General features: G+C 55.3%; 26 non-coding genes across 26 annotated transcripts; all 26 read right to left on the bottom strand.

The window, feature by feature from the left end:
* Positions 1-615: 615 nt before the first annotated feature.
* LOC126238278 (5S ribosomal RNA) lies at positions 616-734 on the bottom strand. Its single transcript, XR_007545295.1, has one exon. It is a non-coding gene; the product is annotated as a 5S ribosomal RNA (ribosomal RNA).
* An 852-nt stretch (positions 735-1,586) lies between these two features.
* Positions 1,587-1,705, bottom strand: LOC126238276 (5S ribosomal RNA). The gene has a single exon (XR_007545294.1). It is a non-coding gene; the product is annotated as a 5S ribosomal RNA (ribosomal RNA).
* An 852-nt stretch (positions 1,706-2,557) lies between these two features.
* Positions 2,558-2,676, bottom strand: LOC126238275 (5S ribosomal RNA). The gene has a single exon (XR_007545293.1). It is a non-coding gene; the product is annotated as a 5S ribosomal RNA (ribosomal RNA).
* An 852-nt stretch (positions 2,677-3,528) lies between these two features.
* Positions 3,529-3,647, bottom strand: LOC126238274 (5S ribosomal RNA). The gene has a single exon (XR_007545292.1). It is a non-coding gene; the product is annotated as a 5S ribosomal RNA (ribosomal RNA).
* Positions 3,648-4,499: 852 nt separating this feature from the next.
* LOC126238273 (5S ribosomal RNA) lies at positions 4,500-4,618 on the bottom strand. The gene has a single exon (XR_007545291.1). It is a non-coding gene; the product is annotated as a 5S ribosomal RNA (ribosomal RNA).
* Positions 4,619-5,470: 852 nt separating this feature from the next.
* LOC126238272 (5S ribosomal RNA) lies at positions 5,471-5,589 on the bottom strand. The gene has a single exon (XR_007545290.1). It is a non-coding gene; the product is annotated as a 5S ribosomal RNA (ribosomal RNA).
* Positions 5,590-6,441: 852 nt separating this feature from the next.
* On the bottom strand, positions 6,442-6,560 carry LOC126238270 (5S ribosomal RNA). Its single transcript, XR_007545288.1, has one exon. It is a non-coding gene; the product is annotated as a 5S ribosomal RNA (ribosomal RNA).
* An 852-nt stretch (positions 6,561-7,412) lies between these two features.
* LOC126238269 (5S ribosomal RNA) lies at positions 7,413-7,531 on the bottom strand. Its single transcript, XR_007545287.1, has one exon. It is a non-coding gene; the product is annotated as a 5S ribosomal RNA (ribosomal RNA).
* Positions 7,532-8,383: 852 nt separating this feature from the next.
* On the bottom strand, positions 8,384-8,502 carry LOC126238268 (5S ribosomal RNA). Its single transcript, XR_007545286.1, has one exon. It is a non-coding gene; the product is annotated as a 5S ribosomal RNA (ribosomal RNA).
* Positions 8,503-9,354: 852 nt separating this feature from the next.
* Positions 9,355-9,473, bottom strand: LOC126238267 (5S ribosomal RNA). The gene has a single exon (XR_007545285.1). It is a non-coding gene; the product is annotated as a 5S ribosomal RNA (ribosomal RNA).
* Positions 9,474-10,325: 852 nt separating this feature from the next.
* Positions 10,326-10,444, bottom strand: LOC126238266 (5S ribosomal RNA). The gene has a single exon (XR_007545284.1). It is a non-coding gene; the product is annotated as a 5S ribosomal RNA (ribosomal RNA).
* Positions 10,445-11,296: 852 nt separating this feature from the next.
* Positions 11,297-11,415, bottom strand: LOC126238265 (5S ribosomal RNA). Its single transcript, XR_007545283.1, has one exon. It is a non-coding gene; the product is annotated as a 5S ribosomal RNA (ribosomal RNA).
* An 852-nt stretch (positions 11,416-12,267) lies between these two features.
* Positions 12,268-12,386, bottom strand: LOC126238264 (5S ribosomal RNA). Its single transcript, XR_007545282.1, has one exon. It is a non-coding gene; the product is annotated as a 5S ribosomal RNA (ribosomal RNA).
* An 852-nt stretch (positions 12,387-13,238) lies between these two features.
* Positions 13,239-13,357, bottom strand: LOC126238263 (5S ribosomal RNA). The gene has a single exon (XR_007545281.1). It is a non-coding gene; the product is annotated as a 5S ribosomal RNA (ribosomal RNA).
* An 852-nt stretch (positions 13,358-14,209) lies between these two features.
* LOC126238262 (5S ribosomal RNA) lies at positions 14,210-14,328 on the bottom strand. Its single transcript, XR_007545280.1, has one exon. It is a non-coding gene; the product is annotated as a 5S ribosomal RNA (ribosomal RNA).
* An 852-nt stretch (positions 14,329-15,180) lies between these two features.
* LOC126238260 (5S ribosomal RNA) lies at positions 15,181-15,299 on the bottom strand. Its single transcript, XR_007545279.1, has one exon. It is a non-coding gene; the product is annotated as a 5S ribosomal RNA (ribosomal RNA).
* An 852-nt stretch (positions 15,300-16,151) lies between these two features.
* Positions 16,152-16,270, bottom strand: LOC126238258 (5S ribosomal RNA). The gene has a single exon (XR_007545277.1). It is a non-coding gene; the product is annotated as a 5S ribosomal RNA (ribosomal RNA).
* Positions 16,271-17,122: 852 nt separating this feature from the next.
* LOC126238257 (5S ribosomal RNA) lies at positions 17,123-17,241 on the bottom strand. Its single transcript, XR_007545276.1, has one exon. It is a non-coding gene; the product is annotated as a 5S ribosomal RNA (ribosomal RNA).
* An 852-nt stretch (positions 17,242-18,093) lies between these two features.
* On the bottom strand, positions 18,094-18,212 carry LOC126238256 (5S ribosomal RNA). Its single transcript, XR_007545275.1, has one exon. It is a non-coding gene; the product is annotated as a 5S ribosomal RNA (ribosomal RNA).
* Positions 18,213-19,064: 852 nt separating this feature from the next.
* LOC126238255 (5S ribosomal RNA) lies at positions 19,065-19,183 on the bottom strand. The gene has a single exon (XR_007545273.1). It is a non-coding gene; the product is annotated as a 5S ribosomal RNA (ribosomal RNA).
* An 852-nt stretch (positions 19,184-20,035) lies between these two features.
* Positions 20,036-20,154, bottom strand: LOC126238254 (5S ribosomal RNA). The gene has a single exon (XR_007545272.1). It is a non-coding gene; the product is annotated as a 5S ribosomal RNA (ribosomal RNA).
* Positions 20,155-21,006: 852 nt separating this feature from the next.
* LOC126238253 (5S ribosomal RNA) lies at positions 21,007-21,125 on the bottom strand. Its single transcript, XR_007545271.1, has one exon. It is a non-coding gene; the product is annotated as a 5S ribosomal RNA (ribosomal RNA).
* An 852-nt stretch (positions 21,126-21,977) lies between these two features.
* Positions 21,978-22,096, bottom strand: LOC126238252 (5S ribosomal RNA). Its single transcript, XR_007545270.1, has one exon. It is a non-coding gene; the product is annotated as a 5S ribosomal RNA (ribosomal RNA).
* Positions 22,097-22,948: 852 nt separating this feature from the next.
* On the bottom strand, positions 22,949-23,067 carry LOC126238251 (5S ribosomal RNA). The gene has a single exon (XR_007545269.1). It is a non-coding gene; the product is annotated as a 5S ribosomal RNA (ribosomal RNA).
* An 852-nt stretch (positions 23,068-23,919) lies between these two features.
* Positions 23,920-24,038, bottom strand: LOC126238249 (5S ribosomal RNA). Its single transcript, XR_007545268.1, has one exon. It is a non-coding gene; the product is annotated as a 5S ribosomal RNA (ribosomal RNA).
* Positions 24,039-24,890: 852 nt separating this feature from the next.
* Positions 24,891-25,009, bottom strand: LOC126238248 (5S ribosomal RNA). The gene has a single exon (XR_007545267.1). It is a non-coding gene; the product is annotated as a 5S ribosomal RNA (ribosomal RNA).
* Between the last annotated feature and the right edge of the window lie 799 nt (positions 25,010-25,808).

Below are 25,808 nucleotides of genomic sequence, written 5' to 3'. Positions count from 1 at the left end.
GTGCAGCCTTCGACACTAGCGGAGGACGCATCTTGTCCCTGGTGTCCAGCGGAGGGCCTGTGCGTGGTGTGGCAGTGTCGTGCTGGAGGGCGCCACTGGTAGCATGTGGGCTTCCTCGCCTCGCCTCGCCTCGCGTCGCCTCGCCTCGCCTCACACCAGGTGTGTGCGTAGTTTGCAGTGCATTCGCACCATTCCCATCCCTGTCCCCGTCCCCGTCCCGACTTGTCCCGACTTTGCTCGACTGCCGCTCGCTGCCGCTCGGGTCGTGGTCCATATGACAGCGCAAGCACGACAAACGTCTGCGGGACGAGACGAGACGAGACGACTAAGGAATAAATTCGTGATTACAAAAAATTGGAACTCTACACTCCTACACAAAAATAGGCGGTGACGTGTTTCAGAAATCACCTGCCGATTCGTACTGTTTTGTCGTTTTCAAAGTCTTCTTGGCAAACTTGGTTAGCACATTCTCCCTCAAACTGAGTTAATTACTGCATTTTCGTACCATTACAGTAGTGTAAAAGGCTTAAGGAAGCATCTTTGTCACAACAGAAAGGTAGTTTGAAAATTGGGCTGGCAGGGGTAGCGACATAATAACAAAAAAAAATGGAAGGCAGCCAACAGCACCCGGGTTTCCCAGGCGGTCACCCATCCAAGTACTAACCGGGCCCGATGATGCTTAACTTCGGTGATCGGACGAGAACCGGTGTATTCATCATGGTATGGCCGTTGGCGCTCATCTAATGTAGGAGCACGGCAGAATCCGCGTTCGGCTTTTCTCCCAACACACAAAATGTTAGTTTTCGACCGCATTTGACGAAAGCACTTCCTTCCGCAACAGCCAGTTCCTCGAGGACGGCGCGGGGGGCGCGCCCGGCGTCCCAGCAGAGCGACGGCCGAATTAGCGGGCGCACCGCCGCGTGTGTGACACGCACTGCTGCTCGTTGCACCTCCTGTCATTCGCTGCGCGCGTGCAGCCTTCGACACTAGCGGAGGACGCATCTTGTCCCTGGTGTCCAGCGGAGGGCCTGTGCGTGGTGTGGCAGTGTCGTGCTGGAGGGCGCCACTGGTAGCATGTGGGCTTCCTCGCCTCGCCTCGCCTCGCGTCGCCTCGCCTCGCCTCACACCAGGTGTGTGCGTAGTTTGCAGTGCATTCGCACCATTCCCATCCCTGTCCCCGTCCCCGTCCCGACTTGTCCCGACTTTGCTCGACTGCCGCTCGCTGCCGCTCGGGTCGTGGTCCATATGACAGCGCAAGCACGACAAACGTCTGCGGGACGAGACGAGACGAGACGACTAAGGAATAAATTCGTGATTACAAAAAATTGGAACTCTACACTCCTACACAAAAATAGGCGGTGACGTATTTCAGAAATCACCTGCCGATTCGTACTGTTTTGTCGTTTTCAAAGTCTTCTTGGCAAACTTGGTTAGCACATTCTCCCTCAAACTGAGTTAATTACTGCATTTTCGTACCATTACAGTAGTGTAAAAGGCTTAAGGAAGCATCTTTGTCACAACAGAAAAGTAGTTTGAAAATTGGGCTGGCAGGGGTAGCGACATAATAACAAAAAAAAATGGAAGGCAGCCAACAGCACCCGGGTTTCCCAGGCGGTCACCCATCCAAGTACTAACCGGGCCCGATGATGCTTAACTTCGGTGATCGGACGAGAACCGGTGTATTCATCATGGTATGGCCGTTGGCGCTCATCTAATGTAGGAGCACGGCAGAATCCGCGTTCGGCTTTTCTCCCAACACACAAAATGTTAGTTTTCGACCGCATTTGACGAAAGCACTTCCTTCCGCAACAGCCAGTTCCTCGAGGACGGCGCGGGGGGCGCGCCCGGCGTCCCAGCAGAGCGACGGCCGAATTAGCGGGCGCACCGCCGCGTGTGTGACACGCACTGCTGCTCGTTGCACCTCCTGTCATTCGCTGCGCGCGTGCAGCCTTCGACACTAGCGGAGGACGCATCTTGTCCCTGGTGTCCAGCGGAGGGCCTGTGCGTGGTGTGGCAGTGTCGTGCTGGAGGGCGCCACTGGTAGCATGTGGGCTTCCTCGCCTCGCCTCGCCTCGCGTCGCCTCGCCTCGCCTCACACCAGGTGTGTGCGTAGTTTGCAGTGCATTCGCACCATTCCCATCCCTGTCCCCGTCCCCGTCCCGACTTGTCCCGACTTTGCTCGACTGCCGCTCGCTGCCGCTCGGGTCGTGGTCCATATGACAGCGCAAGCACGACAAACGTCTGCGGGACGAGACGAGACGAGACGACTAAGGAATAAATTCGTGATTACAAAAAATTGGAACTCTACACTCCTACACAAAAATAGGCGGTGACGTGTTTCAGAAATCACCTGCCGATTCGTACTGTTTTGTCGTTTTCAAAGTCTTCTTGGCAAACTTGGTTAGCACATTCTCCCTCAAACTGAGTTAATTACTGCATTTTCGTACCATTACAGTAGTGTAAAAGGCTTAAGGAAGCATCTTTGTCACAACAGAAAGGTAGTTTGAAAATTGGGCTGGCAGGGGTAGCGACATAATAACAAAAAAAAATGGAAGGCAGCCAACAGCACCCGGGTTTCCCAGGCGGTCACCCATCCAAGTACTAACCGGGCCCGATGATGCTTAACTTCGGTGATCGGACGAGAACCGGTGTATTCATCATGGTATGGCCGTTGGCGCTCATCTAATGTAGGAGCACGGCAGAATCCGCGTTCGGCTTTTCTCCCAACACACAAAATGTTAGTTTTCGACCGCATTTGACGAAAGCACTTCCTTCCGCAACAGCCAGTTCCTCGAGGACGGCGCGGGGGGCGCGCCCGGCGTCCCAGCAGAGCGACGGCCGAATTAGCGGGCGCACCGCCGCGTGTGTGAGACGCACTGCTGCTCGTTGCACCTCCTGTCATTCGCTGCGCGCGTGCAGCCTTCGACACTAGCGGAGGACGCATCTTGTCCCTGGTGTCCAGCGGAGGGCCTGTGCGTGGTGTGGCAGTGTCGTGCTGGAGGGCGCCACTGGTAGCATGTGGGCTTCCTCGCCTCGCCTCGCCTCGCGTCGCCTCGCCTCGCCTCACACCAGGTGTGTGCGTAGTTTGCAGTGCATTCGCACCATTCCCATCCCTGTCCCCGTCCCCGTCCCGACTTGTCCCGACTTTGCTCGACTGCCGCTCGCTGCCGCTCGGGTCGTGGTCCATATGACAGCGCAAGCACGACAAACGTCTGCGGGACGAGACGAGACGAGACGACTAAGGAATAAATTCGTGATTACAAAAAATTGGAACTCTACACTCCTACACAAAAATAGGCGGTGACGTGTTTCAGAAATCACCTGCCGATTCGTACTGTTTTGTCGTTTTCAAAGTCTTCTTGGCAAACTTGGTTAGCACATTCTCCCTCAAACTGAGTTAATTACTGCATTTTCGTACCATTACAGTAGTGTAAAAGGCTTAAGGAAGCATCTTTGTCACAACAGAAAGGTAGTTTGAAAATTGGGCTGGCAGGGGTAGCGACATAATAACAAAAAAAAATGGAAGGCAGCCAACAGCACCCGGGTTTCCCAGGCGGTCACCCATCCAAGTACTAACCGGGCCCGATGATGCTTAACTTCGGTGATCGGACGAGAACCGGTGTATTCATCATGGTATGGCCGTTGGCGCTCATCTAATGTAGGAGCACGGCAGAATCCGCGTTCGGCTTTTCTCCCAACACACAAAATGTTAGTTTTCGACCGCATTTGACGAAAGCACTTCCTTCCGCAACAGCCAGTTCCTCGAGGACGGCGCGGGGGGCGCGCCCGGCGTCCCAGCAGAGCGACGGCCGAATTAGCGGGCGCACCGCCGCGTGTGTGAGACGCACTGCTGCTCGTTGCACCTCCTGTCATTCGCTGCGCGCGTGCAGCCTTCGACACTAGCGGAGGACGCATCTTGTCCCTGGTGTCCAGCGGAGGGCCTGTGCGTGGTGTGGCAGTGTCGTGCTGGAGGGCGCCACTGGTAGCATGTGGGCTTCCTCGCCTCGCCTCGCCTCGCGTCGCCTCGCCTCGCCTCACACCAGGTGTGTGCGTAGTTTGCAGTGCATTCGCACCATTCCCATCCCTGTCCCCGTCCCCGTCCCGACTTGTCCCGACTTTGCTCGACTGCCGCTCGCTGCCGCTCGGGTCGTGGTCCATATGACAGCGCAAGCACGACAAACGTCTGCGGGACGAGACGAGACGAGACGACTAAGGAATAAATTCGTGATTACAAAAAATTGGAACTCTACACTCCTACACAAAAATAGGCGGTGACGTGTTTCAGAAATCACCTGCCGATTCGTACTGTTTTGTCGTTTTCAAAGTCTTCTTGGCAAACTTGGTTAGCACATTCTCCCTCAAACTGAGTTAATTACTGCATTTTCGTACCATTACAGTAGTGTAAAAGGCTTAAGGAAGCATCTTTGTCACAACAGAAAGGTAGTTTGAAAATTGGGCTGGCAGGGGTAGCGACATAATAACAAAAAAAAATGGAAGGCAGCCAACAGCACCCGGGTTTCCCAGGCGGTCACCCATCCAAGTACTAACCGGGCCCGATGATGCTTAACTTCGGTGATCGGACGAGAACCGGTGTATTCATCATGGTATGGCCGTTGGCGCTCATCTAATGTAGGAGCACGGCAGAATCCGCGTTCGGCTTTTCTCCCAACACACAAAATGTTAGTTTTCGACCGCATTTGACGAAAGCACTTCCTTCCGCAACAGCCAGTTCCTCGAGGACGGCGCGGGGGGCGCGCCCGGCGTCCCAGCAGAGCGACGGCCGAATTAGCGGGCGCACCGCCGCGTGTGTGACACGCACTGCTGCTCGTTGCACCTCCTGTCATTCGCTGCGCGCGTGCAGCCTTCGACACTAGCGGAGGACGCATCTTGTCCCTGGTGTCCAGCGGAGGGCCTGTGCGTGGTGTGGCAGTGTCGTGCTGGAGGGCGCCACTGGTAGCATGTGGGCTTCCTCGCCTCGCCTCGCCTCGCGTCGCCTCGCCTCGCCTCACACCAGGTGTGTGCGTAGTTTGCAGTGCATTCGCACCATTCCCATCCCTGTCCCCGTCCCCGTCCCGACTTGTCCCGACTTTGCTCGACTGCCGCTCGCTGCCGCTCGGGTCGTGGTCCATATGACAGCGCAAGCACGACAAACGTCTGCGGGACGAGACGAGACGAGACGACTAAGGAATAAATTCGTGATTACAAAAAATTGGAACTCTACACTCCTACACAAAAATAGGCGGTGACGTGTTTCAGAAATCACCTGCCGATTCGTACTGTTTTGTCGTTTTCAAAGTCTTCTTGGCAAACTTGGTTAGCACATTCTCCCTCAAACTGAGTTAATTACTGCATTTTCGTACCATTACAGTAGTGTAAAAGGCTTAAGGAAGCATCTTTGTCACAACAGAAAGGTAGTTTGAAAATTGGGCTGGCAGGGGTAGCGACATAATAACAAAAAAAAATGGAAGGCAGCCAACAGCACCCGGGTTTCCCAGGCGGTCACCCATCCAAGTACTAACCGGGCCCGATGATGCTTAACTTCGGTGATCGGACGAGAACCGGTGTATTCATCATGGTATGGCCGTTGGCGCTCATCTAATGTAGGAGCACGGCAGAATCCGCGTTCGGCTTTTCTCCCAACACACAAAATGTTAGTTTTCGACCGCATTTGACGAAAGCACTTCCTTCCGCAACAGCCAGTTCCTCGAGGACGGCGCGGGGGGCGCGCCCGGCGTCCCAGCAGAGCGACGGCCGAATTAGCGGGCGCACCGCCGCGTGTGTGACACGCACTGCTGCTCGTTGCACCTCCTGTCATTCGCTGCGCGCGTGCAGCCTTCGACACTAGCGGAGGACGCATCTTGTCCCTGGTGTCCAGCGGAGGGCCTGTGCGTGGTGTGGCAGTGTCGTGCTGGAGGGCGCCACTGGTAGCATGTGGGCTTCCTCGCCTCGCCTCGCCTCGCGTCGCCTCGCCTCGCCTCACACCAGGTGTGTGCGTAGTTTGCAGTGCATTCGCACCATTCCCATCCCTGTCCCCGTCCCCGTCCCGACTTGTCCCGACTTTGCTCGACTGCCGCTCGCTGCCGCTCGGGTCGTGGTCCATATGACAGCGCAAGCACGACAAACGTCTGCGGGACGAGACGAGACGAGACGACTAAGGAATAAATTCGTGATTACAAAAAATTGGAACTCTACACTCCTACACAAAAATAGGCGGTGACGTGTTTCAGAAATCACCTGCCGATTCGTACTGTTTTGTCGTTTTCAAAGTCTTCTTGGCAAACTTGGTTAGCACATTCTCCCTCAAACTGAGTTAATTACTGCATTTTCGTACCATTACAGTAGTGTAAAAGGCTTAAGGAAGCATCTTTGTCACAACAGAAAGGTAGTTTGAAAATTGGGCTGGCAGGGGTAGCGACATAATAACAAAAAAAAATGGAAGGCAGCCAACAGCACCCGGGTTTCCCAGGCGGTCACCCATCCAAGTACTAACCGGGCCCGATGATGCTTAACTTCGGTGATCGGACGAGAACCGGTGTATTCATCATGGTATGGCCGTTGGCGCTCATCTAATGTAGGAGCACGGCAGAATCCGCGTTCGGCTTTTCTCCCAACACACAAAATGTTAGTTTTCGACCGCATTTGACGAAAGCACTTCCTTCCGCAACAGCCAGTTCCTCGAGGACGGCGCGGGGGGCGCGCCCGGCGTCCCAGCAGAGCGACGGCCGAATTAGCGGGCGCACCGCCGCGTGTGTGACACGCACTGCTGCTCGTTGCACCTCCTGTCATTCGCTGCGCGCGTGCAGCCTTCGACACTAGCGGAGGACGCATCTTGTCCCTGGTGTCCAGCGGAGGGCCTGTGCGTGGTGTGGCAGTGTCGTGCTGGAGGGCGCCACTGGTAGCATGTGGGCTTCCTCGCCTCGCCTCGCCTCGCGTCGCCTCGCCTCGCCTCACACCAGGTGTGTGCGTAGTTTGCAGTGCATTCGCACCATTCCCATCCCTGTCCCCGTCCCCGTCCCGACTTGTCCCGACTTTGCTCGACTGCCGCTCGCTGCCGCTCGGGTCGTGGTCCATATGACAGCGCAAGCACGACAAACGTCTGCGGGACGAGACGAGACGAGACGACTAAGGAATAAATTCGTGATTACAAAAAATTGGAACTCTACACTCCTACACAAAAATAGGCGGTGACGTGTTTCAGAAATCACCTGCCGATTCGTACTGTTTTGTCGTTTTCAAAGTCTTCTTGGCAAACTTGGTTAGCACATTCTCCCTCAAACTGAGTTAATTACTGCATTTTCGTACCATTACAGTAGTGTAAAAGGCTTAAGGAAGCATCTTTGTCACAACAGAAAGGTAGTTTGAAAATTGGGCTGGCAGGGGTAGCGACATAATAACAAAAAAAAATGGAAGGCAGCCAACAGCACCCGGGTTTCCCAGGCGGTCACCCATCCAAGTACTAACCGGGCCCGATGATGCTTAACTTCGGTGATCGGACGAGAACCGGTGTATTCATCATGGTATGGCCGTTGGCGCTCATCTAATGTAGGAGCACGGCAGAATCCGCGTTCGGCTTTTCTCCCAACACACAAAATGTTAGTTTTCGACCGCATTTGACGAAAGCACTTCCTTCCGCAACAGCCAGTTCCTCGAGGACGGCGCGGGGGGCGCGCCCGGCGTCCCAGCAGAGCGACGGCCGAATTAGCGGGCGCACCGCCGCGTGTGTGACACGCACTGCTGCTCGTTGCACCTCCTGTCATTCGCTGCGCGCGTGCAGCCTTCGACACTAGCGGAGGACGCATCTTGTCCCTGGTGTCCAGCGGAGGGCCTGTGCGTGGTGTGGCAGTGTCGTGCTGGAGGGCGCCACTGGTAGCATGTGGGCTTCCTCGCCTCGCCTCGCCTCGCGTCGCCTCGCCTCGCCTCACACCAGGTGTGTGCGTAGTTTGCAGTGCATTCGCACCATTCCCATCCCTGTCCCCGTCCCCGTCCCGACTTGTCCCGACTTTGCTCGACTGCCGCTCGCTGCCGCTCGGGTCGTGGTCCATATGACAGCGCAAGCACGACAAACGTCTGCGGGACGAGACGAGACGAGACGACTAAGGAATAAATTCGTGATTACAAAAAATTGGAACTCTACACTCCTACACAAAAATAGGCGGTGACGTGTTTCAGAAATCACCTGCCGATTCGTACTGTTTTGTCGTTTTCAAAGTCTTCTTGGCAAACTTGGTTAGCACATTCTCCCTCAAACTGAGTTAATTACTGCATTTTCGTACCATTACAGTAGTGTAAAAGGCTTAAGGAAGCATCTTTGTCACAACAGAAAGGTAGTTTGAAAATTGGGCTGGCAGGGGTAGCGACATAATAACAAAAAAAAATGGAAGGCAGCCAACAGCACCCGGGTTTCCCAGGCGGTCACCCATCCAAGTACTAACCGGGCCCGATGATGCTTAACTTCGGTGATCGGACGAGAACCGGTGTATTCATCATGGTATGGCCGTTGGCGCTCATCTAATGTAGGAGCACGGCAGAATCCGCGTTCGGCTTTTCTCCCAACACACAAAATGTTAGTTTTCGACCGCATTTGACGAAAGCACTTCCTTCCGCAACAGCCAGTTCCTCGAGGACGGCGCGGGGGGCGCGCCCGGCGTCCCAGCAGAGCGACGGCCGAATTAGCGGGCGCACCGCCGCGTGTGTGACACGCACTGCTGCTCGTTGCACCTCCTGTCATTCGCTGCGCGCGTGCAGCCTTCGACACTAGCGGAGGACGCATCTTGTCCCTGGTGTCCAGCGGAGGGCCTGTGCGTGGTGTGGCAGTGTCGTGCTGGAGGGCGCCACTGGTAGCATGTGGGCTTCCTCGCCTCGCCTCGCCTCGCGTCGCCTCGCCTCGCCTCACACCAGGTGTGTGCGTAGTTTGCAGTGCATTCGCACCATTCCCATCCCTGTCCCCGTCCCCGTCCCGACTTGTCCCGACTTTGCTCGACTGCCGCTCGCTGCCGCTCGGGTCGTGGTCCATATGACAGCGCAAGCACGACAAACGTCTGCGGGACGAGACGAGACGAGACGACTAAGGAATAAATTCGTGATTACAAAAAATTGGAACTCTACACTCCTACACAAAAATAGGCGGTGACGTGTTTCAGAAATCACCTGCCGATTCGTACTGTTTTGTCGTTTTCAAAGTCTTCTTGGCAAACTTGGTTAGCACATTCTCCCTCAAACTGAGTTAATTACTGCATTTTCGTACCATTACAGTAGTGTAAAAGGCTTAAGGAAGCATCTTTGTCACAACAGAAAGGTAGTTTGAAAATTGGGCTGGCAGGGGTAGCGACATAATAACAAAAAAAAATGGAAGGCAGCCAACAGCACCCGGGTTTCCCAGGCGGTCACCCATCCAAGTACTAACCGGGCCCGATGATGCTTAACTTCGGTGATCGGACGAGAACCGGTGTATTCATCATGGTATGGCCGTTGGCGCTCATCTAATGTAGGAGCACGGCAGAATCCGCGTTCGGCTTTTCTCCCAACACACAAAATGTTAGTTTTCGACCGCATTTGACGAAAGCACTTCCTTCCGCAACAGCCAGTTCCTCGAGGACGGCGCGGGGGGCGCGCCCGGCGTCCCAGCAGAGCGACGGCCGAATTAGCGGGCGCACCGCCGCGTGTGTGAGACGCACTGCTGCTCGTTGCACCTCCTGTCATTCGCTGCGCGCGTGCAGCCTTCGACACTAGCGGAGGACGCATCTTGTCCCTGGTGTCCAGCGGAGGGCCTGTGCGTGGTGTGGCAGTGTCGTGCTGGAGGGCGCCACTGGTAGCATGTGGGCTTCCTCGCCTCGCCTCGCCTCGCGTCGCCTCGCCTCGCCTCACACCAGGTGTGTGCGTAGTTTGCAGTGCATTCGCACCATTCCCATCCCTGTCCCCGTCCCCGTCCCGACTTGTCCCGACTTTGCTCGACTGCCGCTCGCTGCCGCTCGGGTCGTGGTCCATATGACAGCGCAAGCACGACAAACGTCTGCGGGACGAGACGAGACGAGACGACTAAGGAATAAATTCGTGATTACAAAAAATTGGAACTCTACACTCCTACACAAAAATAGGCGGTGACGTGTTTCAGAAATCACCTGCCGATTCGTACTGTTTTGTCGTTTTCAAAGTCTTCTTGGCAAACTTGGTTAGCACATTCTCCCTCAAACTGAGTTAATTACTGCATTTTCGTACCATTACAGTAGTGTAAAAGGCTTAAGGAAGCATCTTTGTCACAACAGAAAGGTAGTTTGAAAATTGGGCTGGCAGGGGTAGCGACATAATAACAAAAAAAAATGGAAGGCAGCCAACAGCACCCGGGTTTCCCAGGCGGTCACCCATCCAAGTACTAACCGGGCCCGATGATGCTTAACTTCGGTGATCGGACGAGAACCGGTGTATTCATCATGGTATGGCCGTTGGCGCTCATCTAATGTAGGAGCACGGCAGAATCCGCGTTCGGCTTTTCTCCCAACACACAAAATGTTAGTTTTCGACCGCATTTGACGAAAGCACTTCCTTCCGCAACAGCCAGTTCCTCGAGGACGGCGCGGGGGGCGCGCCCGGCGTCCCAGCAGAGCGACGGCCGAATTAGCGGGCGCACCGCCGCGTGTGTGAGACGCACTGCTGCTCGTTGCACCTCCTGTCATTCGCTGCGCGCGTGCAGCCTTCGACACTAGCGGAGGACGCATCTTGTCCCTGGTGTCCAGCGGAGGGCCTGTGCGTGGTGTGGCAGTGTCGTGCTGGAGGGCGCCACTGGTAGCATGTGGGCTTCCTCGCCTCGCCTCGCCTCGCGTCGCCTCGCCTCGCCTCACACCAGGTGTGTGCGTAGTTTGCAGTGCATTCGCACCATTCCCATCCCTGTCCCCGTCCCCGTCCCGACTTGTCCCGACTTTGCTCGACTGCCGCTCGCTGCCGCTCGGGTCGTGGTCCATATGACAGCGCAAGCACGACAAACGTCTGCGGGACGAGACGAGACGAGACGACTAAGGAATAAATTCGTGATTACAAAAAATTGGAACTCTACACTCCTACACAAAAATAGGCGGTGACGTGTTTCAGAAATCACCTGCCGATTCGTACTGTTTTGTCGTTTTCAAAGTCTTCTTGGCAAACTTGGTTAGCACATTCTCCCTCAAACTGAGTTAATTACTGCATTTTCGTACCATTACAGTAGTGTAAAAGGCTTAAGGAAGCATCTTTGTCACAACAGAAAGGTAGTTTGAAAATTGGGCTGGCAGGGGTAGCGACATAATAACAAAAAAAAATGGAAGGCAGCCAACAGCACCCGGGTTTCCCAGGCGGTCACCCATCCAAGTACTAACCGGGCCCGATGATGCTTAACTTCGGTGATCGGACGAGAACCGGTGTATTCATCATGGTATGGCCGTTGGCGCTCATCTAATGTAGGAGCACGGCAGAATCCGCGTTCGGCTTTTCTCCCAACACACAAAATGTTAGTTTTCGACCGCATTTGACGAAAGCACTTCCTTCCGCAACAGCCAGTTCCTCGAGGACGGCGCGGGGGGCGCGCCCGGCGTCCCAGCAGAGCGACGGCCGAATTAGCGGGCGCACCGCCGCGTGTGTGAGACGCACTGCTGCTCGTTGCACCTCCTGTCATTCGCTGCGCGCGTGCAGCCTTCGACACTAGCGGAGGACGCATCTTGTCCCTGGTGTCCAGCGGAGGGCCTGTGCGTGGTGTGGCAGTGTCGTGCTGGAGGGCGCCACTGGTAGCATGTGGGCTTCCTCGCCTCGCCTCGCCTCGCGTCGCCTCGCCTCGCCTCACACCAGGTGTGTGCGTAGTTTGCAGTGCATTCGCACCATTCCCATCCCTGTCCCCGTCCCCGTCCCGACTTGTCCCGACTTTGCTCGACTGCCGCTCGCTGCCGCTCGGGTCGTGGTCCATATGACAGCGCAAGCACGACAAACGTCTGCGGGACGAGACGAGACGAGACGACTAAGGAATAAATTCGTGATTACAAAAAATTGGAACTCTACACTCCTACACAAAAATAGGCGGTGACGTGTTTCAGAAATCACCTGCCGATTCGTACTGTTTTGTCGTTTTCAAAGTCTTCTTGGCAAACTTGGTTAGCACATTCTCCCTCAAACTGAGTTAATTACTGCATTTTCGTACCATTACAGTAGTGTAAAAGGCTTAAGGAAGCATCTTTGTCACAACAGAAAGGTAGTTTGAAAATTGGGCTGGCAGGGGTAGCGACATAATAACAAAAAAAAATGGAAGGCAGCCAACAGCACCCGGGTTTCCCAGGCGGTCACCCATCCAAGTACTAACCGGGCCCGATGATGCTTAACTTCGGTGATCGGACGAGAACCGGTGTATTCATCATGGTATGGCCGTTGGCGCTCATCTAATGTAGGAGCACGGCAGAATCCGCGTTCGGCTTTTCTCCCAACACACAAAATGTTAGTTTTCGACCGCATTTGACGAAAGCACTTCCTTCCGCAACAGCCAGTTCCTCGAGGACGGCGCGGGGGGCGCGCCCGGCGTCCCAGCAGAGCGACGGCCGAATTAGCGGGCGCACCGCCGCGTGTGTGAGACGCACTGCTGCTCGTTGCACCTCCTGTCATTCGCTGCGCGCGTGCAGCCTTCGACACTAGCGGAGGACGCATCTTGTCCCTGGTGTCCAGCGGAGGGCCTGTGCGTGGTGTGGCAGTGTCGTGCTGGAGGGCGCCACTGGTAGCATGTGGGCTTCCTCGCCTCGCCTCGCCTCGCGTCGCCTCGCCTCGCCTCACACCAGGTGTGTGCGTAGTTTGCAGTGCATTCGCACCATTCCCATCCCTGTCCCCGTCCCCGTCCCGACTTGTCCCGACTTTGCTCGACTGCCGCTCGCTGCCGCTCGGGTCGTGGTCCATATGACAGCGCAAGCACGACAAACGTCTGCGGGACGAGACGAGACGAGACGACTAAGGAATAAATTCGTGATTACAAAAAATTGGAACTCTACACTCCTACACAAAAATAGGCGGTGACGTGTTTCAGAAATCACCTGCCGATTCGTACTGTTTTGTCGTTTTCAAAGTCTTCTTGGCAAACTTGGTTAGCACATTCTCCCTCAAACTGAGTTAATTACTGCATTTTCGTACCATTACAGTAGTGTAAAAGGCTTAAGGAAGCATCTTTGTCACAACAGAAAGGTAGTTTGAAAATTGGGCTGGCAGGGGTAGCGACATAATAACAAAAAAAAATGGAAGGCAGCCAACAGCACCCGGGTTTCCCAGGCGGTCACCCATCCAAGTACTAACCGGGCCCGATGATGCTTAACTTCGGTGATCGGACGAGAACCGGTGTATTCATCATGGTATGGCCGTTGGCGCTCATCTAATGTAGGAGCACGGCAGAATCCGCGTTCGGCTTTTCTCCCAACACACAAAATGTTAGTTTTCGACCGCATTTGACGAAAGCACTTCCTTCCGCAACAGCCAGTTCCTCGAGGACGGCGCGGGGGGCGCGCCCGGCGTCCCAGCAGAGCGACGGCCGAATTAGCGGGCGCACCGCCGCGTGTGTGACACGCACTGCTGCTCGTTGCACCTCCTGTCATTCGCTGCGCGCGTGCAGCCTTCGACACTAGCGGAGGACGCATCTTGTCCCTGGTGTCCAGCGGAGGGCCTGTGCGTGGTGTGGCAGTGTCGTGCTGGAGGGCGCCACTGGTAGCATGTGGGCTTCCTCGCCTCGCCTCGCCTCGCGTCGCCTCGCCTCGCCTCACACCAGGTGTGTGCGTAGTTTGCAGTGCATTCGCACCATTCCCATCCCTGTCCCCGTCCCCGTCCCGACTTGTCCCGACTTTGCTCGACTGCCGCTCGCTGCCGCTCGGGTCGTGGTCCATATGACAGCGCAAGCACGACAAACGTCTGCGGGACGAGACGAGACGAGACGACTAAGGAATAAATTCGTGATTACAAAAAATTGGAACTCTACACTCCTACACAAAAATAGGCGGTGACGTGTTTCAGAAATCACCTGCCGATTCGTACTGTTTTGTCGTTTTCAAAGTCTTCTTGGCAAACTTGGTTAGCACATTCTCCCTCAAACTGAGTTAATTACTGCATTTTCGTACCATTACAGTAGTGTAAAAGGCTTAAGGAAGCATCTTTGTCACAACAGAAAGGTAGTTTGAAAATTGGGCTGGCAGGGGTAGCGACATAATAACAAAAAAAAATGGAAGGCAGCCAACAGCACCCGGGTTTCCCAGGCGGTCACCCATCCAAGTACTAACCGGGCCCGATGATGCTTAACTTCGGTGATCGGACGAGAACCGGTGTATTCATCATGGTATGGCCGTTGGCGCTCATCTAATGTAGGAGCACGGCAGAATCCGCGTTCGGCTTTTCTCCCAACACACAAAATGTTAGTTTTCGACCGCATTTGACGAAAGCACTTCCTTCCGCAACAGCCAGTTCCTCGAGGACGGCGCGGGGGGCGCGCCCGGCGTCCCAGCAGAGCGACGGCCGAATTAGCGGGCGCACCGCCGCGTGTGTGAGACGCACTGCTGCTCGTTGCACCTCCTGTCATTCGCTGCGCGCGTGCAGCCTTCGAGACTAGCGGAGGACGCATCTTGTCCCTGGTGTCCAGCGGAGGGCCTGTGCGTGGTGTGGCAGTGTCGTGCTGGAGGGCGCCACTGGTAGCATGTGGGCTTCCTCGCCTCGCCTCGCCTCGCGTCGCCTCGCCTCGCCTCACACCAGGTGTGTGCGTAGTTTGCAGTGCATTCGCACCATTCCCATCCCTGTCCCCGTCCCCGTCCCGACTTGTCCCGACTTTGCTCGACTGCCGCTCGCTGCCGCTCGGGTCGTGGTCCATATGACAGCGCAAGCACGACAAACGTCTGCGGGACGAGACGAGACGAGACGACTAAGGAATAAATTCGTGATTACAAAAAATTGGAACTCTACACTCCTACACAAAAATAGGCGGTGACGTGTTTCAGAAATCACCTGCCGATTCGTACTGTTTTGTCGTTTTCAAAGTCTTCTTGGCAAACTTGGTTAGCACATTCTCCCTCAAACTGAGTTAATTACTGCATTTTCGTACCATTACAGTAGTGTAAAAGGCTTAAGGAAGCATCTTTGTCACAACAGAAAGGTAGTTTGAAAATTGGGCTGGCAGGGGTAGCGACATAATAACAAAAAAAAATGGAAGGCAGCCAACAGCACCCGGGTTTCCCAGGCGGTCACCCATCCAAGTACTAACCGGGCCCGATGATGCTTAACTTCGGTGATCGGACGAGAACCGGTGTATTCATCATGGTATGGCCGTTGGCGCTCATCTAATGTAGGAGCACGGCAGAATCCGCGTTCGGCTTTTCTCCCAACACACAAAATGTTAGTTTTCGACCGCATTTGACGAAAGCACTTCCTTCCGCAACAGCCAGTTCCTCGAGGACGGCGCGGGGGGCGCGCCCGGCGTCCCAGCAGAGCGACGGCCGAATTAGCGGGCGCACCGCCGCGTGTGTGACACGCACTGCTGCTCGTTGCACCTCCTGTCATTCGCTGCGCGCGTGCAGCCTTCGACACTAGCGGAGGACGCATCTTGTCCCTGGTGTCCAGCGGAGGGCCTGTGCGTGGTGTGGCAGTGTCGTGCTGGAGGGCGCCACTGGTAGCATGTGGGCTTCCTCGCCTCGCCTCGCCTCGCGTCGCCTCGCCTCGCCTCACACCAGGTGTGTGCGTAGTTTGCAGTGCATTCGCACCATTCCCATCCCTGTCCCCGTCCCCGTCCCGACTTGTCCCGACTTTGCTCGACTGCCGCTCGCTGCCGCTCGGGTCGTGGTCCATATGACAGCGCAAGCACGACAAACGTCTGCGGGACGAGACGAGACGAGACGACTAAGGAATAAATTCGTGATTACAAAAAATTGGAACTCTACACTCCTACACAAAAATAGGCGGTGACGTGTTTCAGAAATCACCTGCCGATTCGTACTGTTTTGTCGTTTTCAAAGTCTTCTTGGCAAACTTGGTTAGCACATTCTCCCTCAAACTGAGTTAATTACTGCATTTTCGTACCATTACAGTAGTGTAAAAGGCTTAAGGAAGCATCTTTGTCACAACAGAAAGGTAGTTTGAAAATTGGGCTGGCAGGGGTAGCGACATAATAACAAAAAAAAATGGAAGGCAGCCAACAGCACCCGGGTTTCCCAGGCGGTCACCCATCCAAGTACTAACCGGGCCCGATGATGCTTAACTTCGGTGATCGGACGAGAACCGGTGTATTCATCATGGTATGGCCGTTGGCGCTCATCTAATGTAGGAGCACGGCAGAATCCGCGTTCGGCTTTTCTCCCAACACACAAAATGTTAGTTTTCGACCGCATTTGACGAAAGCACTTCCTTCCGCAACAGCCAGTTCCTCGAGGACGGCGCGGGGGGCGCGCCCGGCGTCCCAGCAGAGCGACGGCCGAATTAGCGGGCGCACCGCCGCGTGTGTGAGACGCACTGCTGCTCGTTGCACCTCCTGTCATTCGCTGCGCGCGTGCAGCCTTCGACACTAGCGGAGGACGCATCTTGTCCCTGGTGTCCAGCGGAGGGCCTGTGCGTGGTGTGGCAGTGTCGTGCTGGAGGGCGCCACTGGTAGCATGTGGGCTTCCTCGCCTCGCCTCGCCTCGCGTCGCCTCGCCTCGCCTCACACCAGGTGTGTGCGTAGTTTGCAGTGCATTCGCACCATTCCCATCCCTGTCCCCGTCCCCGTCCCGACTTGTCCCGACTTTGCTCGACTGCCGCTCGCTGCCGCTCGGGTCGTGGTCCATATGACAGCGCAAGCACGACAAACGTCTGCGGGACGAGACGAGACGAGACGACTAAGGAATAAATTCGTGATTACAAAAAATTGGAACTCTACACTCCTACACAAAAATAGGCGGTGACGTGTTTCAGAAATCACCTGCCGATTCGTACTGTTTTGTCGTTTTCAAAGTCTTCTTGGCAAACTTGGTTAGCACATTCTCCCTCAAACTGAGTTAATTACTGCATTTTCGTACCATTACAGTAGTGTAAAAGGCTTAAGGAAGCATCTTTGTCACAACAGAAAGGTAGTTTGAAAATTGGGCTGGCAGGGGTAGCGACATAATAACAAAAAAAAATGGAAGGCAGCCAACAGCACCCGGGTTTCCCAGGCGGTCACCCATCCAAGTACTAACCGGGCCCGATGATGCTTAACTTCGGTGATCGGACGAGAACCGGTGTATTCATCATGGTATGGCCGTTGGCGCTCATCTAATGTAGGAGCACGGCAGAATCCGCGTTCGGCTTTTCTCCCAACACACAAAATGTTAGTTTTCGACCGCATTTGACGAAAGCACTTCCTTCCGCAACAGCCAGTTCCTCGAGGACGGCGCGGGGGGCGCGCCCGGCGTCCCAGCAGAGCGACGGCCGAATTAGCGGGCGCACCGCCGCGTGTGTGACACGCACTGCTGCTCGTTGCACCTCCTGTCATTCGCTGCGCGCGTGCAGCCTTCGACACTAGCGGAGGACGCATCTTGTCCCTGGTGTCCAGCGGAGGGCCTGTGCGTGGTGTGGCAGTGTCGTGCTGGAGGGCGCCACTGGTAGCATGTGGGCTTCCTCGCCTCGCCTCGCCTCGCGTCGCCTCGCCTCGCCTCACACCAGGTGTGTGCGTAGTTTGCAGTGCATTCGCACCATTCCCATCCCTGTCCCCGTCCCCGTCCCGACTTGTCCCGACTTTGCTCGACTGCCGCTCGCTGCCGCTCGGGTCGTGGTCCATATGACAGCGCAAGCACGACAAACGTCTGCGGGACGAGACGAGACGAGACGACTAAGGAATAAATTCGTGATTACAAAAAATTGGAACTCTACACTCCTACACAAAAATAGGCGGTGACGTGTTTCAGAAATCACCTGCCGATTCGTACTGTTTTGTCGTTTTCAAAGTCTTCTTGGCAAACTTGGTTAGCACATTCTCCCTCAAACTGAGTTAATTACTGCATTTTCGTACCATTACAGTAGTGTAAAAGGCTTAAGGAAGCATCTTTGTCACAACAGAAAGGTAGTTTGAAAATTGGGCTGGCAGGGGTAGCGACATAATAACAAAAAAAAATGGAAGGCAGCCAACAGCACCCGGGTTTCCCAGGCGGTCACCCATCCAAGTACTAACCGGGCCCGATGATGCTTAACTTCGGTGATCGGACGAGAACCGGTGTATTCATCATGGTATGGCCGTTGGCGCTCATCTAATGTAGGAGCACGGCAGAATCCGCGTTCGGCTTTTCTCCCAACACACAAAATGTTAGTTTTCGACCGCATTTGACGAAAGCACTTCCTTCCGCAACAGCCAGTTCCTCGAGGACGGCGCGGGGGGCGCGCCCGGCGTCCCAGCAGAGCGACGGCCGAATTAGCGGGCGCACCGCCGCGTGTGTGAGACGCACTGCTGCTCGTTGCACCTCCTGTCATTCGCTGCGCGCGTGCAGCCTTCGACACTAGCGGAGGACGCATCTTGTCCCTGGTGTCCAGCGGAGGGCCTGTGCGTGGTGTGGCAGTGTCGTGCTGGAGGGCGCCACTGGTAGCATGTGGGCTTCCTCGCCTCGCCTCGCCTCGCGTCGCCTCGCCTCGCCTCACACCAGGTGTGTGCGTAGTTTGCAGTGCATTCGCACCATTCCCATCCCTGTCCCCGTCCCCGTCCCGACTTGTCCCGACTTTGCTCGACTGCCGCTCGCTGCCGCTCGGGTCGTGGTCCATATGACAGCGCAAGCACGACAAACGTCTGCGGGACGAGACGAGACGAGACGACTAAGGAATAAATTCGTGATTACAAAAAATTGGAACTCTACACTCCTACACAAAAATAGGCGGTGACGTGTTTCAGAAATCACCTGCCGATTCGTACTGTTTTGTCGTTTTCAAAGTCTTCTTGGCAAACTTGGTTAGCACATTCTCCCTCAAACTGAGTTAATTACTGCATTTTCGTACCATTACAGTAGTGTAAAAGGCTTAAGGAAGCATCTTTGTCACAACAGAAAGGTAGTTTGAAAATTGGGCTGGCAGGGGTAGCGACATAATAACAAAAAAAAATGGAAGGCAGCCAACAGCACCCGGGTTTCCCAGGCGGTCACCCATCCAAGTACTAACCGGGCCCGATGATGCTTAACTTCGGTGATCGGACGAGAACCGGTGTATTCATCATGGTATGGCCGTTGGCGCTCATCTAATGTAGGAGCACGGCAGAATCCGCGTTCGGCTTTTCTCCCAACACACAAAATGTTAGTTTTCGACCGCATTTGACGAAAGCACTTCCTTCCGCAACAGCCAGTTCCTCGAGGACGGCGCGGGGGGCGCGCCCGGCGTCCCAGCAGAGCGACGGCCGAATTAGCGGGCGCACCGCCGCGTGTGTGACACGCACTGCTGCTCGTTGCACCTCCTGTCATTCGCTGCGCGCGTGCAGCCTTCGACACTAGCGGAGGACGCATCTTGTCCCTGGTGTCCAGCGGAGGGCCTGTGCGTGGTGTGGCAGTGTCGTGCTGGAGGGCGCCACTGGTAGCATGTGGGCTTCCTCGCCTCGCCTCGCCTCGCGTCGCCTCGCCTCGCCTCACACCAGGTGTGTGCGTAGTTTGCAGTGCATTCGCACCATTCCCATCCCTGTCCCCGTCCCCGTCCCGACTTGTCCCGACTTTGCTCGACTGCCGCTCGCTGCCGCTCGGGTCGTGGTCCATATGACAGCGCAAGCACGACAAACGTCTGCGGGACGAGACGAGACGAGACGACTAAGGAATAAATTCGTGATTACAAAAAATTGGAACTCTACACTCCTACACAAAAATAGGCGGTGACGTGTTTCAGAAATCACCTGCCGATTCGTACTGTTTTGTCGTTTTCAAAGTCTTCTTGGCAAACTTGGTTAGCACATTCTCCCTCAAACTGAGTTAATTACTGCATTTTCGTACCATTACAGTAGTGTAAAAGGCTTAAGGAAGCATCTTTGTCACAACAGAAAGGTAGTTTGAAAATTGGGCTGGCAGGGGTAGCGACATAATAACAAAAAAAAATGGAAGGCAGCCAACAGCACCCGGGTTTCCCAGGCGGTCACCCATCCAAGTACTAACCGGGCCCGATGATGCTTAACTTCGGTGATCGGACGAGAACCGGTGTATTCATCATGGTATGGCCGTTGGCGCTCATCTAATGTAGGAGCACGGCAGAATCCGCGTTCGGCTTTTCTCCCAACACACAAAATGTTAGTTTTCGACCGCATTTGACGAAAGCACTTCCTTCCGCAACAGCCAGTTCCTCGAGGACGGCGCGGGGGGCGCGCCCGGCGTCCCAGCAGAGCGACGGCCGAATTAGCGGGCGCACCGCCGCGTGTGTGAGACGCACTGCTGCTCGTTGCACCTCCTGTCATTCGCTGCGCGCGTGCAGCCTTCGAGACTAGCGGAGGACGCATCTTGTCCCTGGTGTCCAGCGGAGGGCCTGTGCGTGGTGTGGCAGTGTCGTGCTGGAGGGCGCCACTGGTAGCATGTGGGCTTCCTCGCCTCGCCTCGCCTCGCGTCGCCTCGCCTCGCCTCACACCAGGTGTGTGCGTAGTTTGCAGTGCATTCGCACCATTCCCATCCCTGTCCCCGTCCCCGTCCCGACTTGTCCCGACTTTGCTCGACTGCCGCTCGCTGCCGCTCGGGTCGTGGTCCATATGACAGCGCAAGCACGACAAACGTCTGCGGGACGAGACGAGACGAGACGACTAAGGAATAAATTCGTGATTACAAAAAATTGGAACTCTACACTCCTACACAAAAATAGGCGGTGACGTGTTTCAGAAATCACCTGCCGATTCGTACTGTTTTGTCGTTTTCAAAGTCTTCTTGGCAAACTTGGTTAGCACATTCTCCCTCAAACTGAGTTAATTACTGCATTTTCGTACCATTACAGTAGTGTAAAAGGCTTAAGGAAGCATCTTTGTCACAACAGAAAGGTAGTTTGAAAATTGGGCTGGCAGGGGTAGCGACATAATAACAAAAAAAAATGGAAGGCAGCCAACAGCACCCGGGTTTCCCAGGCGGTCACCCATCCAAGTACTAACCGGGCCCGATGATGCTTAACTTCGGTGATCGGACGAGAACCGGTGTATTCATCATGGTATGGCCGTTGGCGCTCATCTAATGTAGGAGCACGGCAGAATCCGCGTTCGGCTTTTCTCCCAACACACAAAATGTTAGTTTTCGACCGCATTTGACGAAAGCACTTCCTTCCGCAACAGCCAGTTCCTCGAGGACGGCGCGGGGGGCGCGCCCGGCGTCCCAGCAGAGCGACGGCCGAATTAGCGGGCGCACCGCCGCGTGTGTGACACGCACTGCTGCTCGTTGCACCTCCTGTCATTCGCTGCGCGCGTGCAGCCTTCGACACTAGCGGAGGACGCATCTTGTCCCTGGTGTCCAGCGGAGGGCCTGTGCGTGGTGTGGCAGTGTCGTGCTGGAGGGCGCCACTGGTAGCATGTGGGCTTCCTCGCCTCGCCTCGCCTCGCGTCGCCTCGCCTCGCCTCACACCAGGTGTGTGCGTAGTTTGCAGTGCATTCGCACCATTCCCATCCCTGTCCCCGTCCCCGTCCCGACTTGTCCCGACTTTGCTCGACTGCCGCTCGCTGCCGCTCGGGTCGTGGTCCATATGACAGCGCAAGCACGACAAACGTCTGCGGGACGAGACGAGACGAGACGACTAAGGAATAAATTCGTGATTACAAAAAATTGGAACTCTACACTCCTACACAAAAATAGGCGGTGACGTGTTTCAGAAATCACCTGCCGATTCGTACTGTTTTGTCGTTTTCAAAGTCTTCTTGGCAAACTTGGTTAGCACATTCTCCCTCAAACTGAGTTAATTACTGCATTTTCGTACCATTACAGTAGTGTAAAAGGCTTAAGGAAGCATCTTTGTCACAACAGAAAGGTAGTTTGAAAATTGGGCTGGCAGGGGTAGCGACATAATAACAAAAAAAAATGGAAGGCAGCCAACAGCACCCGGGTTTCCCAGGCGGTCACCCATCCAAGTACTAACCGGGCCCGATGATGCTTAACTTCGGTGATCGGACGAGAACCGGTGTATTCATCATGGTATGGCCGTTGGCGCTCATCTAATGTAGGAGCACGGCAGAATCCGCGTTCGGCTTTTCTCCCAACACACAAAATGTTAGTTTTCGACCGCATTTGACGAAAGCACTTCCTTCCGCAACAGCCAGTTCCTCGAGGACGGCGCGGGGGGCGCGCCCGGCGTCCCAGCAGAGCGACGGCCGAATTAGCGGGCGCACCGCCGCGTGTGTGAGACGCACTGCTGCTCGTTGCACCTCCTGTCATTCGCTGCGCGCGTGCAGCCTTCGACACTAGCGGAGGACGCATCTTGTCCCTGGTGTCCAGCGGAGGGCCTGTGCGTGGTGTGGCAGTGTCGTGCTGGAGGGCGCCACTGGTAGCATGTGGGCTTCCTCGCCTCGCCTCGCCTCGCGTCGCCTCGCCTCGCCTCACACCAGGTGTGTGCGTAGTTTGCAGTGCATTCGCACCATTCCCATCCCTGTCCCCGTCCCCGTCCCGACTTGTCCCGACTTTGCTCGACTGCCGCTCGCTGCCGCTCGGGTCGTGGTCCATATGACAGCGCAAGCACGACAAACGTCTGCGGGACGAGACGAGACGAGACGACTAAGGAATAAATTCGTGATTACAAAAAATTGGAACTCTACACTCCTACACAAAAATAGGCGGTGACGTGTTTCAGAAATCACCTGCCGATTCGTACTGTTTTGTCGTTTTCAAAGTCTTCTTGGCAAACTTGGTTAGCACATTCTCCCTCAAACTGAGTTAATTACTGCATTTTCGTACCATTACAGTAGTGTAAAAGGCTTAAGGAAGCATCTTTGTCACAACAGAAAGGTAGTTTGAAAATTGGGCTGGCAGGGGTAGCGACATAATAACAAAAAAAAATGGAAGGCAGCCAACAGCACCCGGGTTTCCCAGGCGGTCACCCATCCAAGTACTAACCGGGCCCGATGATGCTTAACTTCGGTGATCGGACGAGAACCGGTGTATTCATCATGGTATGGCCGTTGGCGCTCATCTAATGTAGGAGCACGGCAGAATCCGCGTTCGGCTTTTCTCCCAACACACAAAATGTTAGTTTTCGACCGCATTTGACGAAAGCACTTCCTTCCGCAACAGCCAGTTCCTCGAGGACGGCGCGGGGGGCGCGCCCGGCGTCCCAGCAGAGCGACGGCCGAATTAGCGGGCGCACCGCCGCGTGTGTGACACGCACTGCTGCTCGTTGCACCTCCTGTCATTCGCTGCGCGCGTGCAGCCTTCGACACTAGCGGAGGACGCATCTTGTCCCTGGTGTCCAGCGGAGGGCCTGTGCGTGGTGTGGCAGTGTCGTGCTGGAGGGCGCCACTGGTAGCATGTGGGCTTCCTCGCCTCGCCTCGCCTCGCGTCGCCTCGCCTCGCCTCACACCAGGTGTGTGCGTAGTTTGCAGTGCATTCGCACCATTCCCATCCCTGTCCCCGTCCCCGTCCCGACTTGTCCCGACTTTGCTCGACTGCCGCTCGCTGCCGCTCGGGTCGTGGTCCATATGACAGCGCAAGCACGACAAACGTCTGCGGGACGAGACGAGACGAGACGACTAAGGAATAAATTCGTGATTACAAAAAATTGGAACTCTACACTCCTACACAAAAATAGGCGGTGACGTGTTTCAGAAATCACCTGCCGATTCGTACTGTTTTGTCGTTTTCAAAGTCTTCTTGGCAAACTTGGTTAGCACATTCTCCCTCAAACTGAGTTAATTACTGCATTTTCGTACCATTACAGTAGTGTAAAAGGCTTAAGGAAGCATCTTTGTCACAACAGAAAGGTAGTTTGAAAATTGGGCTGGCAGGGGTAGCGACATAATAACAAAAAAAAATGGAAGGCAGCCAACAGCACCCGGGTTTCCCAGGCGGTCACCCATCCAAGTACTAACCGGGCCCGATGATGCTTAACTTCGGTGATCGGACGAGAACCGGTGTATTCATCATGGTATGGCCGTTGGCGCTCATCTAATGTAGGAGCACGGCAGAATCCGCGTTCGGCTTTTCTCCCAACACACAAAATGTTAGTTTTCGACCGCATTTGACGAAAGCACTTCCTTCCGCAACAGCCAGTTCCTCGAGGACGGCGCGGGGGGCGCGCCCGGCGTCCCAGCAGAGCGACGGCCGAATTAGCGGGCGCACCGCCGCGTGTGTGAGACGCACTGCTGCTCGTTGCACCTCCTGTCATTCGCTGCGCGCGTGCAGCCTTCGAGACTAGCGGAGGACGCATCTTGTCCCTGGTGTCCAGCGGAGGGCCTGTGCGTGGTGTGGCAGTGTCGTGCTGGAGGGCGCCACTGGTAGCATGTGGGCTTCCTCGCCTCGCCTCGCCTCGCGTCGCCTCGCCTCGCCTCACACCAGGTGTGTGCGTAGTTTGCAGTGCATTCGCACCATTCCCATCCCTGTCCCCGTCCCCGTCCCGACTTGTCCCGACTTTGCTCGACTGCCGCTCGCTGCCGCTCGGGTCGTGGTCCATATGACAGCGCAAGCACGACAAACGTCTGCGGGACGAGACGAGACGAGACGACTAAGGAATAAATTCGTGATTACAAAAAATTGGAACTCTACACTCCTACACAAAAATAGGCGGTGACGTGTTTCAGAAATCACCTGCCGATTCGTACTGTTTTGTCGTTTTCAAAGTCTTCTTGGCAAACTTGGTTAGCACATTCTCCCTCAAACTGAGTTAATTACTGCATTTTCGTACCATTACAGTAGTGTAAAAGGCTTAAGGAAGCATCTTTGTCACAACAGAAAGGTAGTTTGAAAATTGGGCTGGCAGGGGTAGCGACATAATAACAAAAAAAAATGGAAGGCAGCCAACAGCACCCGGGTTTCCCAGGCGGTCACCCATCCAAGTACTAACCGGGCCCGATGATGCTTAACTTCGGTGATCGGACGAGAACCGGTGTATTCATCATGGTATGGCCGTTGGCGCTCATCTAATGTAGGAGCACGGCAGAATCCGCGTTCGGCTTTTCTCCCAACACACAAAATGTTAGTTTTCGACCGCATTTGACGAAAGCACTTCCTTCCGCAACAGCCAGTTCCTCGAGGACGGCGCGGGGGGCGCGCCCGGCGTCCCAGCAGAGCGACGGCCGAATTAGCGGGCGCACCGCCGCGTGTGTGACACGCACTGCTGCTCGTTGCACCTCCTGTCATTCGCTGCGCGCGTGCAGCCTTCGACACTAGCGGAGGACGCATCTTGTCCCTGGTGTCCAGCGGAGGGCCTGTGCGTGGTGTGGCAGTGTCGTGCTGGAGGGCGCCACTGGTAGCATGTGGGCTTCCTCGCCTCGCCTCGCCTCGCGTCGCCTCGCCTCGCCTCACACCAGGTGTGTGCGTAGTTTGCAGTGCATTCGCACCATTCCCATCCCTGTCCCCGTCCCCGTCCCGACTTGTCCCGACTTTGCTCGACTGCCGCTCGCTGCCGCTCGGGTCGTGGTCCATATGACAGCGCAAGCACGACAAACGTCTGCGGGACGAGACGAGACGAGACGACTAAGGAATAAATTCGTGATTACAAAAAATTGGAACTCTACACTCCTACACAAAAATAGGCGGTGACGTGTTTCAGAAATCACCTGCCGATTCGTACTGTTTTGTCGTTTTCAAAGTCTTCTTGGCAAACTTGGTTAGCACATTCTCCCTCAAACTGAGTTAATTACTGCATTTTCGTACCATTACAGTAGTGTAAAAGGCTTAAGGAAGCATCTTTGTCACAACAGAAAGGTAGTT

The sequence above is a fragment of the Schistocerca nitens genome, chromosome 2, assembly GCF_023898315.1.
Source record: "Schistocerca nitens isolate TAMUIC-IGC-003100 chromosome 2, iqSchNite1.1, whole genome shotgun sequence".
Taxonomy (NCBI): Eukaryota; Metazoa; Arthropoda; class Insecta; order Orthoptera; family Acrididae; genus Schistocerca; species Schistocerca nitens.
This window is presented reverse-complemented; position numbering and strand designations above follow the sequence as displayed.